Raw genomic sequence first — 14,964 nt, 5'->3', positions numbered from 1 at the left:
AGCACATTATGTTAGCTGACCAATCAGAGCCTCTTAAGGGCGGGCCCTTCGGTGGAACTAGGAAATATGACTCAAATGATGTTTTTTCAAGTGAGCAGAGTAGCTGTATATAATCAAAATAAGATATATGAAAAAAGTATGCAATTTTTTTTTTTTTTTTTTAACAAAGGAAGCATCAAGACTTTGCACCCCATAAACACAACTTAAAAATACACTCTGGCCCACCCCTGAAACAATATAGACATGGTGTAAGATGTCAGATGATGTTTTTATCTTACAAATTTTACCACCTGACAAGGACCATATAGGTACTGTATTTCTTCTTCTTATAATTTGTTATGTCTTGATACAGAAAATAATTAATTTTCTAACACAATTATAGAAGTTTAAAAGGTTTTAAAAAGTTATTTAAAAAATGACCTTGAAAATTTGATTGGGCATGTTTTTAATTGTATAAACCAACATTTATTCGCAACTTCAATGATTAAAACAGCTTTTTTGCATAGATCTAAAGTGTAAAAATGTCTGCTTTCCATAGCTCATGATTCATTAGAGTGGTTTAAATTGTATTATGGGATCTTGATCTCTGAAAATTCAACTGCAGTTTAATAAAATGTTTTTCTTTTCTTTTCTTTTTTTTGACTTATTTAAAAAATATATACAACATAATAACTAGTTAATAACATAATAACTAAAGGAAGGTGGAGCAGCACAAGGTGTCAAATGTCCACTACCTCCATGATGTTGTGATCAACCTCTGAAGCTCTGGTCAACTCCATACCCAAAAGAATTAAAACTATGCGTGAAAATGAAGATGGCCACCCAAAATATTGTCATTTTACATTTTCACTTAGGAGTGTACTCACTTTTGTTGCCAGGGGTTCAGCTATTATTGGCTGTATTTGTAGTTATTTTGAGAGTAAAATGACACTGCTATAAACACTTTACACTGACTACTATTCATTGTGTCAAAGAGTTATTTCTGCAGTGTTGTCCTATGAAAAGTTCTGAATAAATATTTGCAGAAATGGGAGGGGTGTACTCACTTTTGTGACACTGTAAATCAACATAATTAATCATGATTACAATAACAAAAGCAATATCATCAAGAGCAATAACTAATACAGATACACTCTGTAATCCATTCCTATTTTAATTGACATTATTTTTTCAACAGATTGTTGTCGTAGTTTGTAGTAACCTAATTAGGAATTTAATGAAAACTTTTTAAAAACATGCACACTTTTTTTTTAAATGTGAATTTAAATCTAAAAGTTGAAATACATAGTCTAAGTACATAGTCTTTAAAAGGAAAAGTTCATTCCGATGTGTATAAAGCTAAGAATGATCACATAAAAGATAAGGTTTATTGCTTATCATCTGTGTAGGTCAAGGAGCATACACCTATATATTAATAAAACAATTTAACAACTCTGTATTAATAAAACACTGAAAAAAAGCATGCATAAAACACTGCCCTGCAAATGAAAGCACTGCGCTGTTTCACACAGTCCTGAATTATAATTAGTCATATTTTATACCAATTCATCAAGTGAGGTATAGACAATGCTGGACCGAGGTGCTGCCAAGTCCTTGAGAACTCATTTATTTGATGGCTTTGCTATTTGATTGGCCTTATGTAACTTCCTAACCTAATTTACATAACGCAGTACATTAGTCTCGGACACAGGCTCCCTGAGTATGGACGTAATTAGCCTTGTATCGGTCCATTCAGGGCTCCATTTCAGCTAATCACTCGCAGTATTTCTTGAAGGGGTTTCTGATTTCGTGACGGTGAGAGAACCACTATGTTTACATGCTGGAAAGGACCACCATGGCGGAGCTCTTGATTTGAGAAGATATCAAACATATGGACAAATTACTTTTCTTTGAACATACTGGAACAGTTGTGCTCTATAATCAGACAGATATATACAAACACAGGCCCCTTTTCTACTTTCTTTCCTTTATATGAACATGCTGATTGAAATAATCTTGAAATGATAAGACTTTATAATAAGGAACAATTCATTCATATTGATTATGCATTCATTTAATGGACTAATAATTAGCATATTTAACACTTATGGACTAGCTTTTACTAATGCAAGTTGATTTTTAATACTGTATGAGTCAAAGTGGAAAGAAGGTGTTCAACTATTAAAACAACACTTATTACCTAAATCAATAAACAGACAAACAAGACAAAAACAAAAAAACAAACAAAAAAACAATATCAGGAAACCTGTATGTGTGTGGTTAAATTATTAAAATATAAACAGTAAAAATGAAATCTAGGCTATAGTAAATGTGTAAGGTAAAATCAATACTCTTTATTAAGGTAATATAAACACTCAACACTTAAACTTAAAAAAAAAAAAACTGTTTATCTTATTTATTTTTTACATTTTGTTACTGTTTACTTTTTTTTTTACATCATACTTTTAGAGCAAATAACCATTTTGTAATGTTAAGTTTAATTTTGACCCAGGTGTGCACAGTATGGAGCACAAATATACACTCACTGGCCACTTTATTAGGTACACCTGTCCAATTGCTCATTAACACAAATTTCTAATCAGCCAATCACATGGCAGCATCTCAATGCAGGTGTGGGGGTTATTTTCTTGGCACACTTTGGGCCTATTAGTACCAATTGAGCATTGTGTCAACACCACAGCCAACCTGACTGTTGTTGCTGACCATGTCTATCCCCGTATGACCACAGGGTATCTATATTCTGATGGCTACTTAGAGCAGGATAACGCGGCATGTCATAAAGTGCCTTGAACATGGCAATGAGTTCACTGTTCTCAAATGGCCTCCACAGTCACCAGAACTCAATCCAATTTGGCACTTTTGGGATGTGGTGGAACGGGAGATTCGCATCAGGGATGTGCAGCCGACAAATCTGCAGCGACTGCATGGTGCTATCTTGTTAATATGGGCCAAAATAGGAATATGTCCAGTACCTTGTAGAATCTTTGCTACAAAGGATTAAAGCAGATCTGAAGGCAAAGAGGTAATAGTAAGGTGTACCTAATAAAGTGGCAGGTGAGTGTATACAGTTGAAGTCAGAACATTTTAACAGTCATTTTAACAGAGCAAAGACATTTTCACAGTATGTCTGAATATTGTTTCTTCTGGGGAAAGTTTTATTGGTTTTATTTCAGCTAGAATTAAAGCAGTTTTTCATTTTTTAATAACAATTTTAAGGTAAAAAATTATTAGCCCCTTTAAGCTATATATTTTTTGATAGTCTACAGAACAAGCGATCGTTATACATTAACTTGCCTAATTACCCTAACCTGCCTAGTAAACCTGATTAGTTAAGCCTTTAAATGTCACTTTAAGCAGTATAGAAGTGTCTTGAAAAAATCTAGTAAAATATTATTTACTGTCATCATGACAAAGATAAAATAAATCAGTGATTAGAAATCAGTTATTAAAACTATTATGTTTAGAAATGTGTTGAGAAAATCTACTCTCCATTAAACAGAAATTGGGGAGAATAAAAATAAACTGGAGGGCTAATAATTCTGACTTCAATTAACTTATTAAAATATTTAAAATTTTACGTGTATTACGTTTATATAAAATTTTAAATTATATATATATATATATATATATATATATATATATATATATATATATATATATATATATATATAGTAAGTTTAGCAAGTAAAATAATCTACAAAGCGGAATTTCTTGAACATAAATTAAACATATCAAAATATATATTATTTTCCATATATAACACACTTTTTATTGGTACACATGCATATGCACAGTAATCGAGGAAACTTGAAACATACAGTAAATCTTTTTTTTTTTCATCTGAGAGTAAGAATATAGACAAGCAAATGCATTTATTTTGCTTGCAAACCTTTCCGAGTAATATTAATATTGTTTGTTAGGAATAGTTCCATAAATTCCATACAGTTTAAAAACAATCTTGAGTTACACATTCAAAGAACTTAATTAAAGTCCTGACATTCCAATAGTGCTCATATTGGGACATTCTCAGACAGAAGCCATCCTCACAAATGCCACGCTTCATTGAACCAATTGTGTAAACCAAATGTTTTTGATTAAACTTGATTAAAGTTTTCAGTGTTTTGAGGAATAATGAATGTATACTGACCTATAGTGACCTGTGATTGGCTATTTCAGCAGATGTGTGATTTGTTTAAAACACAATGTGACAACTTTGCATTTATTTTATTCTTTAAACTTTGAAATATGAGCAATAGAGTCTATTATAATCCAAACTATGCATCTAGTTTTAGCTTACTTCATGGGTATATATATATGTAAATACAAACACTTATACAAAAAAAAGTGTCAAACTTTGTTTATCGATGCTCTAGACCTGCTGATTTCAGACTGAATATTTACAGTAACTGACTGAATATTTTCCCACATAGACTGCAGGGCACAATCACAATGGTATCCATTAAAGGGGTGGTCAAATGTACACTTAGGCTATATTATCTATTATTTTAATTACTAATATATTATTTAAGACACTAGACCAATAAAAGTTACCTTGTTTTGACATTCTTCAAGGGGGAAATCAAGCTTTCTTCAGGGGAATTTCAACTTTTCAGCGATTATGGTAGATTTTAAACAACAGAAATGCTCACAAATGAATGCACTACATTAGTTTAAAAAGGTGAACAACTAGCTTGAGGATAAATGCCAATGATACCAACCCTATCCTACTGCGAATACGACTAACAGATGCCAATGGTCAAGAGACATGATGATTTACCCTCGCTGGCCTTAAAGTGGAGTAGAAACAGATGGAAGATTCCCCGACTCTCCATGGGCGCGAAAACATTAAAACACCTCAAAGCCACAGATGCTGAAGCTCTACCTGTGGCGCTGACTTAAGCAGCTCTCCATTTCTCCTTCACTTCATTCCCCAGCTTCTCTTTCCACCTCTAAAATAACGCACGCCTTTTGTTCAAGGATTTGTTTGAATTTTCTGTGTTGTCCAGGTGATGGCAATGTTTCAACTGGCTCTGACCAGCAGCATGTGCAACCGAACTGCTTTAGGCATTGTAAATATGAAGCCTGTTCCAAAACTGATAAAGCCGCTCCACAGCTTCTGTTTACACCAGGCTTAAGCGCTGACATATGTTTTGGAAACGAACATCTGCTGGAGCAAGTGTTAATCCTATAGACAGCCTATTTGACACCCAGGAATCTCTGATATGAAGTATGTTCGCCCATTTACCTCGCGATCCGGCAAACCGGTTTTTCAATAATATGCTGAACTTCACACTAAATCTATTTATCTGGCCTAAAACGCTAAGCGGGGCTTTTTTAGATGCCTTATCTGACAGATGACAAGAGGTAAATCTTTAATCATTGCACTTAGTGTCAGCAGATGCAGCTCGACTTCTCTATCAAACGCTGTAGATTTGCGCGCCTCTGCACTGATTTGACACTGATGTCTGATGAAAGGACTGCTATTTGCATGAATGGCAGAGATAGTGGAGGAGGATGGCGGTGGTGCCACCATGTGGAGCAGGGCTTTGCTGAAGAAATCTACAGTGGAGGAGCTTATGCAAACACTGGTGAACACTGTTATTGAATGAACACTGACTGGAGGTAAGTAATGATGACTGTTTTCAAGCTGATAACGCCACTGAAGTCAACTTGGTTTATTGTCATTGTTGAAAAGCTTTTCACAGTTCAGGGTTATTCTGGTTAACTTTAATCCATGAACCTAAAATTGGCTACTTACAAAATAAATAAAGCATTTACTTTCCTGCTATGGTGCCAATAATTTTTGGTGTTTAACTGAAAGTAGAAACTCATTAAAGGTTTGAACCGCTTGAGGGTGAGTGAAATATATTTATTTTTAAATGTAGGGTCACACTTTATTTCAAGATACAATTCTCAGTATTAAAGATATGGTTCAACCAAAAATAAATAAATAAAATAACATGTACTCATTATTTACTCACCCTCATGTAATTTTATGAGTGTCATTACAGGTTACACTCTCAGAAATAAAGGTATGAGAGCTGTCACTCTTGTGCATGGCCGGAGTGGGACTCTTTTTCACTCTTTTTAAAGTTTCAAGCCTTAGACCGGCCCACCTCAGTTCACGATTAAAATAACGTCATTTCCAATTCAGTTTCTAATGACACCACCACATCTTTTTTCAAGGAAACAGCTGCTTTAGAGCTTCAAATGTTTTTCATAAATATGAGAAGATTAAAGGGTAGCCATTTCCCAGAGATGGGTTGCAGCTGGAAGGGCATCCGCTCCGTAAAAACATGCTGCATAAGTTGACGGTTCATTCTGCTGTGGTGACCCCGGATTAATAAAGGGACTAAGCCGAAAAGAAAATGAATGATTGAATAAAGGGTAGCTAAATCTCCAACAATACTCTTTAAAACATCACAATGACCTTTCCTGCAAAATCAAATATATATTTTGTGCAAAATTTTTTGTAGATAGCCAGTCCTATATGTAATATGTACTATATAAGCCGACAAGAAAATGAATGAATGAATGAATACAAATGTTAATAATTTGAATTGTTTTAATATTATTATAAATAATATATTAATTATATATAGCTTAATATATGAAGGTGTTCTTTAACATGTCTTGTGTACATTTTGTTTTAGTAATTACAATGAATTATGCATAATTAATGTAAATAATCTTATATTTAAAAACTGCATTCTTTAGCATCCTCAACCATATAGTAAGTACATATAATTAATTAATGTTACTCGATAATTAAATAAACAGTTAGACTGTAAAAAGCACAACTTACAATCAAGCGTAACCTTTTTTATTTTAAATTGTGTTTAAAGTGACACTTACAAACATATGCACTATAGGTGAATTGGGAAGGCTAAATTGTTCTTAGTGTATGTGAGTGTATGTGTGTGTGTCGGTGTTTCACAGTAGGTTGCAGCTGGAAGGGCATCCGCTGTGTAAAACATATGCTGGATAAGTTGGTGGTTCATTCCGCTGAGGCAACCCCTGATTAATAAAGGGACTGAGCCGAAAAGAAAATGAATGAAAGACTGTTTGTATGTTTTACTACTATTTTAGTTTTCCTTACTGTCAGTTACATATCGTTTCCTTGTAATCAATTATAAAATTTACTAAACATTTCTGAGTAAAATTTAATTGCATTTCTTTTTACATAGACTGAAATAATAATACATAAACTGCAATTCTAATTAAAATGATTACCACAACTAAATAATTATGCTCAGTGATGCTAAAGCTTAACCAAGCTAAGGCAATACCCATTTTTGCTATCAATAAAATGAATGATTTAGGTTTGTAGCAGGTTGCACTCCAAGAAAAAGTATAATTATCACATATTTAAGAGCATTAAACTCCCTCTGCTGTAGCAGCATGCGCTCTTTGAGGTGCTATGAGACTGACAAATGACTGTCAGATTTTTCATATGACTTTAGAAAGACTTTTTAATCCTGTTACACTGAACATTTGCATTTTGCAAACCAGTTATAAGTTCTCACTTGGTTCAATTCAATTAATAATTTTTCTATAGCGCTTTTACAATGTAGATTGTCTTAAAGCAGCCTAACATAGCAGTTCTAGTAAATTAAAACTGTGTCAGTCTAGATTTCAGAGTTCAGTTTAGTTCAGTTCAGTATGGTTTCATTTTCACTGCTGAAAGTCCAAACATTGAAGAGCAAACCCATGGATGTGCAGCTCTACAAGTCCCAAACAATGCAAGCTAGTGGTGATAGTGTCTAGGAACAAAACTGCACTAGTTGACGAAAGTGAAAGAAAAAAACCTAGAGAGAAACCAGACTCTGTTGGGCACGACCATTTCTCCTCTGGCAGAAATTCTTGTGTAGAACTGCAGTTTGGGCGCTGGAGGAGAACGCTGAACGTTCATTGTGGAGAAGCCGCAGGTGTGAGTTTGAACATGTCAAGAACTTGGGTTTTTATTTTGATATTTAAAGGGATAGTTCAAGTATACCATGGTTTTTCTGCATTCTGTTGAACACAATGAAGATATTTTGAAGAAAGCTAAAAATTGGTAACCATTGGAAAAACAAATATAGAAACAACGGTCACACTTTACAATAAGGTTTATTAGTTAATGTTAATTAATGCATTTACTAACATAAACAAACAATGAACAATAAATTTACTACTGTATTTGTTCATGTTAGTTAACATTAATGAAAATATAGTAATTCATAGTTAGTTCATGTTAACTCATGTTGCATTGACTAATGTTAACAAGCATGGACTTAGATGTTAATAATGCATTAGTAAATGTTCAATTATGATTTATAAATGCTGTACATGTGTTGTTCATGATTAGTTCATGTTAGTAAATGCATTAACTAATTAACCTTATTGTTACCGAAACAGCAAAACTCACACTTGTTTGAACATGTCAAGAAGTTGGGTTTTTATCTTGATATTTAAAGGAATAGTTCAATATCCCTCAAGTGGTTTCTTTATTCTGTTGAACACAATGAAGATATTTTAAGGAAAGCTAAATACCTGATACCACTGGAAAAACAAATACAATAGAAGTCAATGGTTACAGGTTTTCTGCATTCTTCAAAATATCTTCGTTTGTGTTCAACAGACGAAAGAAGGTCAAACAGGTTCAGAACAAGTAAAGAGTGAGTGAAAAATGACAACGTTTTCAGTTTTGGGCACATTATACCTTTAATATGTTAAAATCAACATCCTTACACTGAAAGACAATTTACAGCTTGCAACCTCACTTAACCTAGATTTTGATATTATAATTTTTGACTAAAGTAATTAAAGTTTTTCTATATATAAACCACTTTTATTCATCTCGACACCAAAACAGGTCTCTTTAAACGATCACAGAGTCACATTTGTGAGATTGGTACATTAGTACATCAGTAGTGTTGTGGAGCAGAGGGTTTGTTTTCAGCAAAGCGACTTCAATGTAAATCTGAATCTTGAGTAATTAGGGTCACTTTAACACTGTTTTTGAACAACAATTATATACTGTAATGATTTCTTTTCAAAGAGTTTCCTGGCACCACGAGGCTAAACACAGTGCAGTCAGCGGCACAAGTCAACATGAAACAATAGAGTTAATAATGAGATTGTTTCCATGGCCACAAAACGCTTTAAATAGTTAAGGAGAAAAGGCTTTTGAGGAATACTTGTGGAGTGAGTAAAAGAACCGTTTGAAAGTGTACCATGTCAACTGACCCGTAATTACCTCAGCTAATTTGGCCTTTTTTGTATGGCTGTCACTGATAAATTGAAAGTTTTTTTCTTTTCTTTTTTTTTTTTTAGTTCAATGGCACAATGCTTGTCCCTGACAAGTGATTTATAAAGTCAACAGGGGGGAAAAAGACACAATGGAACACCGGCATTTGTAAGAATGCAATGTTTTGAGTTGAAAGAATCTGTGCGGGGTTATTCAAGCATTGTTCGCTGAAACATTTCTTGGAAACAGATCACTTTCTCCAGCAGGTGTGTGAAAATTGCTTTTTTTTTTTTTAGAAGAAGAAGAATATCTGAAGATAATGTAGAGAAAATAAATAACTCACTGGTCACTATATAAGATTTTCATTAAAATATGAATCATGTTTACTGTCTGGAGTCAGTTTTCCAAATAAAAAAACTGACTGATTTTACACCTCTCTTAATTTGTTGTGCGCTTCGGACTGATTGATTGCCTTTTTTATTTTAGTTCACTGGCACAAAACTTGTTCTCAACAAGTGATTCATAAAGTCAACGAAAAGAAGACAGTTCTAACAAAGCAATGCGAGTTATACAAATGTGTGCATGGTTATGCATACCTTTCTCACAGTATATTCTGTATTTTCTTGGAAACAGATCACCTTCTCCCGCAGGTGTGTGAAAATTGCTTTTGTGTTCGCCTTCTGTTTTTAGAAGAATGTCTAAACATAATGTAGAGGAAAGAATGAATGATTCACTGGCAGCTATAAGGAAATTTTCAATTGCAAAATGTTTTTATTTGTGTGTGTGTGTGTAACATATTTTACCAATCTATAGTGCACTTAATCAAAATAAAAATCCACAAACTCATTTATAGCATGCAAGATTTGTTGTGCAGAGCTGATTGTCAGTTGCATTACTCAGTGAAACTCCTCATCAAATTATGATCACTTAAGAGCCTGGCTGAATATCGCATCCAGTGCTCTCATTTTCTCCTTTGGATCTTCTTCATTAATTGTAATAAAGCACAGAATGACATACATTACACACCAAAGCATAACTATTCCCATGCTCCGGGTCTACAGGTTAATAAAGATTTTATGATTCTAAAAAGACTTTAAACCCTTGTGCATCAATACAAAAAAACAAAACAAAAATTCCAGGTTCTTACAAAAAAGTATCACATTATTATTATTTTTTTACATTGCTTATGTGTCTATTAATTACAGTTTATTTATATAACGACTCTGTTTTTTTTTTTTAAAGCAAAAACGTTTTACATATTCACCATATTACAATCAATATTACCTTTTTTAAAATAAAGGTGCAGAATCTATCACTAGGGTGGTACCTTTTTAAAAAGGTACAATTTTGTTCCTAACAGGTTGTTAAAGGTACATAATGCCTAAAATGTATCCATGTGTACCTCATAGTACCTTAAAGGTACAAAAGTGAACCTTCAAAGGTACAAAAGTTTACCCTAAGGCGGTGTTTGTCAACCACGTTCCTGGAGGACTACCATCACTGGATGTCTTCTTTGTCTGTCAAACCCCTTACACACTTTTAGGCTCTGCTAATGAGCTGATGATCTGAATCAAGTGTGTTTGGTCAAGTAGACATGCAGAGCTGGTGGTCCTCCAGGAATGTGGTTGAGAAACACTGCCCTAAAGGTACTAATGTCCACCTGTATGGTACAAAATTGTACCTTTTCAATGGTACTGTCCCAGTGACAGGTTTTGTACATTTATTTCTGAGTTTTTATTATATGGTGTATTACAACTTTGATTTATACACACTATTATTATTTTTATTATTTTAAATATCACTCATAATGCATACAAGTGTTTCATTATATTCTCAAAAACTAATCTAAAATCCATGCCAACACTTTACATAAATATAATTGCATGCTTTTAAAAATTCATTTGGCTTGCAGTTATTAAAATATACATATGATTGAAATGAAAAACAACAACAACAAAAAAGAAAAGAAATCAAACTATTAAGAAACATCTCATTCATACTAAAATTCAGCTTTTTTTTTGTTAAAATGCTATTCGGGGAAAATATCTAATTGCAATTTTTTTGGCAGATATTTTGATTTGATTTGCAATTTAATTTTGTAGTCAAGCATCAGCTCAATAATCTCTTTTGTAGCTTCTTACTAAAATGTGTAACTGAAAGTATATCAACTTATTTCAGCAAACAACTCAGAAATTTTACTTTGCTGTTAATTTCTACCAGATTGATTGTCACTGGCAGTACATTTAGTTGACTTTTTAGCAAGACGCTCTTCATATCTTCATACCTGTGGTGCTTTTTAGGTGCTGGTTGTTGGATTTCCTCATGCTGTGGCAACAATTCTGTGACAGCTCCTACAAATTACCTATTTTTGTTGGGTGTTTGGTGTCTGTGAAACCAAGATATTCCGATATTACTGATGTCCTGTTTTTTGTTGTTTTTTTTTATAATAGTTTGTCTATTAATGCTCCTGAAGTGGCAAAAGCAATCATCCCACCCGTTCACGCTTTCCTGTTTGCTTGCTTTTTATTGTAGGCATTCTGCAGTTTGGTTGCGCAATTCGGATTGGGTAGAACGAAAGTGTGCTTACTCTATTGGCTAGTAAGGCTGTCACACACAGACGGCAGTCACTGCTCTGGGTGGAGGAAGTTAAATAATATGTATTTTATATTGCGGCCTCTTGCCAATCGCAACATTTTCAAATCACGACTGCAAATTGATTTCGATTAATCACACAGCCCTAGTTATCGGCGTGTTTATTTTGAAGCTTTTAAATTTCAACATTATTCTGAAAAATTAGTGCAGCTTAAATTGGAATCGGGATGAAACGTTGTCAATCTATTCAATTCAATTCAGTTAATCTTTTTTTTCTATAGCTTTTTTACATTGCAGATTGTATCAACGCTGCTTAACATAGACATTCTAGTAAATTGAAACTGTTGAAGTTTAGTTTTGTCTAAAAACTTTTGAGATTTAATATTTTTTGTGAAGAAGATCTAAAGTGGATTTAAAACAAAAAAAATACTGTTTTTGCATAAGCGTTAAAGACTTTTAGAACAATAATACAAAAATAATAATTTGATATTTTTTTTGTAAACTGCAATATTATTGCTTCAAAGATATGCTGAGGGTGTTTATGAGCACCTTGCCAAGATGTAAATGCACCTTATGGTATTCAAGATTTTCTGTATTTTAACCAAAGATATGCCTGAAAACGACATTATTCATTCATTTTCCTTCGGCTTAATGAACCACCAACTTATCCAACATATGTTTTACATCATAAGTTTTACAGTACTGGGAAACACCGTTACACTCTCACACGCACACATATACACATATGGCCAATTTAGTTTTATTTAATTCACCTATACTGCATGTTCTTGGACTGTGGGGGAAACTGAAGCACCCGCAGGAAACCCACGCCAACACCGGGAGAACATGTAAACTCCACCAGAAATGCCGGGACTTGAACCAACAAGCTTCTTGCTGTCAGATGACAGTGGTAACCACTGAGCCACCGTGTCATCCATGACATATAAAATTTCAGACAATATTAATAATAGAGATCACATCATATACGTGCTTCCTTAAACTCAAAGACCTAGAGACCATTATACGAAGTTCATCAACTCTTTTCTCGCAGTCTCTGGTATTAAAAATAAATCAATACGCTCAGTGAGAATCTGCAGATTTTCAGGCCGACCACTGAAGTAGCAATCAGAGAAATAACGATGATAAAGAAGTCTGTGGAAATATTGTAGTCCCTGTCTGCTGTTGAGCACTTCCTATTGATTTGAAAGCCCACAAATCAGAACGGGCGAACGTCGCACAATGGATTTCATCTGCGTGCGCTACAAAAAGACAAATGGAAATTGCCTTATAGTATTCTCGATGCTAGTTCCCTTATTATTATCCTGTGTAATTCATTCAACAGGATTAGCCTGACTGCATTCATTTTCAAAGCTTTCTGCCGAGGCACAATCATATACCTTCGCAGTCATCTTTTTTTGTGATTAATTTCTAATAGATTTTTATTCTTCTTGAGTTTCGCATCTTTGGCATGAAAAAATAATGTCAAATATAGATTGAACTCATCCTAGTCTGCAGTCCTCCAAGAGCCATTTTAATCATGTTCTTGACAGTCGGAGTAAATTGGATGAGCTGGAGGCTTGGAAATGATACACACAAACTGTGAAGGTCACAGGCAAAAAGCATGTTAGCACTGAGCTTTGATGTCCTCTAAATTTGAGTGAAATTGACAATGTTTTCATATTCAGACCTTGTCAGTGCGCGCGCATCATCTATTACCGTCACAAAACATCGCCCAGATTCTACTCATGCTCACAGTGTCGTGAAACATGTTCAAAAAAACTTTAAACCAAGATTTATTTCAAGTTACATTTGGAAGTCTTAAGATGTTTTTCCATGCATGATGCGAACTTTGGTCACATTATATCTTAAGGTATAAGTCTCGCTATATTAACAAACCATTATCTGTGACATTTAGTAAAACAAAAATGCTTTGTTTTATATATTAGCTACATATTACTTAATTAAAGGTGCTTTATGTTAGTTTTTGACTTCTAAAGCATAAAAATACCATATTATGTTTGCAGATATTTAAGAAACTTGTTAAGTAAGCATTCTTGTTTATCTGAAAAACAATGTTGTCAGATATTCTGCTTAGAAAATGTGCGTTACGTGCCAGAACACCTGTCTTTGTTTTGGTTCTTTTAACCCGCCCAATCCCATTTTAACCAATTATATTTCAGCACTTCAGGTTGACTTGGTGGAAAACATTTCATATATTCATTCATGAAAATATTTCATTCATTCAGTCAGGAAGGCTCTTAAAGTATGCGTCCGTGACAGTGATGCGTCAATAGCAAACTTCGAAATGAGAAGCAGATTCAGAGCTCCACAAGAGGTTATTAATTAGCGAATAATATAATTATTACAAACGTAAACATTAGGTTTTATAATATATTAAACCTCTTTACATTATTAAATGTACACTCCGAATCACTGATATGTGTTGGCTTGCACTGAGTTACAGTTCTAAAGTTCAATTTCAAGCTGTTTATTTTATTGTCAAGATCTGCTTTCAGTAGTATGGGAATAAATTTAATGTAAAATGGAATTCAAACTCACATTGTTAGCATTTAACACTGGATAAAGCACATGAGGTGTACCTGAGGTGATCATTGTTTAGGCTCAATCAACAGACTTGCTCCTGCTAGTCCTCAATATGGCAACCTGTGTTTGCTTTTGTTTTGATTCAGGAATGCAGTACATTGCAGTACATAGTTCAACTACTGGGTGTCAAACTTACAAACTGCACCTTTAAAGCTAATTGGAAATAATGAATAATTCTGGTAATAACATATTCTCTTGCAAAAAATATTAATAACTTAGAAAATTTTACTTTTAACACTTCAATGTAAATTTCAATTTGAATTATTTAGCACTATTAAACACACACACTCAATTTTTTATTTTTTTTTTGCTTGTTCCAATTAATTAAAATGAGCTAAAGCAATACAATTCTTGATATTTCATTTGGACAACTTAATTTTTTATGTTCAATGCAATTTGTTAAAAGTGTTCAGTTAACTTAATCAATTTGTGTTGGGACAACATGAATGAATTGTGTGGAACCCTGCATTTTTTTACAGTGCAATACACACTATAACTGCACAATACAAATCACAAAGAGAAATAAATATTAAATTATA

General features: G+C 33.5%; 1 protein-coding gene across 11 annotated transcripts in view; it reads right to left on the bottom strand.

The window, feature by feature from the left end:
• The window catches only part of tnmd (tenomodulin), a 344,370-nt gene that overhangs the window by 120,355 nt on the left and 209,051 nt on the right, over positions 1-14,964 (bottom strand). For 3 of the 11 annotated variants that reach the window (XM_087280536.1, XM_087280542.1, XM_087280543.1), the window contains one exon: positions 9,826-9,927. The exons of the other annotated variants lie outside the window; for them this stretch is intronic. The gene's annotated coding sequence lies outside the window, so the exon portion shown is untranslated. The remainder of the gene's footprint in view (positions 1-9,825; positions 9,928-14,964) is intronic. 11 annotated transcript variants of the gene reach the window in all.

This window comes from Danio rerio, chromosome 14 (genome assembly GCF_052040795.2).
Source record: "Danio rerio strain M-AB ecotype USA chromosome 14, GRCz13ab, whole genome shotgun sequence".
Classification (NCBI taxonomy): Eukaryota; Metazoa; Chordata; class Actinopteri; order Cypriniformes; family Danionidae; genus Danio; species Danio rerio.
Note: the sequence above shows the minus strand (reverse complement) of the source record. Positions and strands in the feature narration are given on the sequence as shown.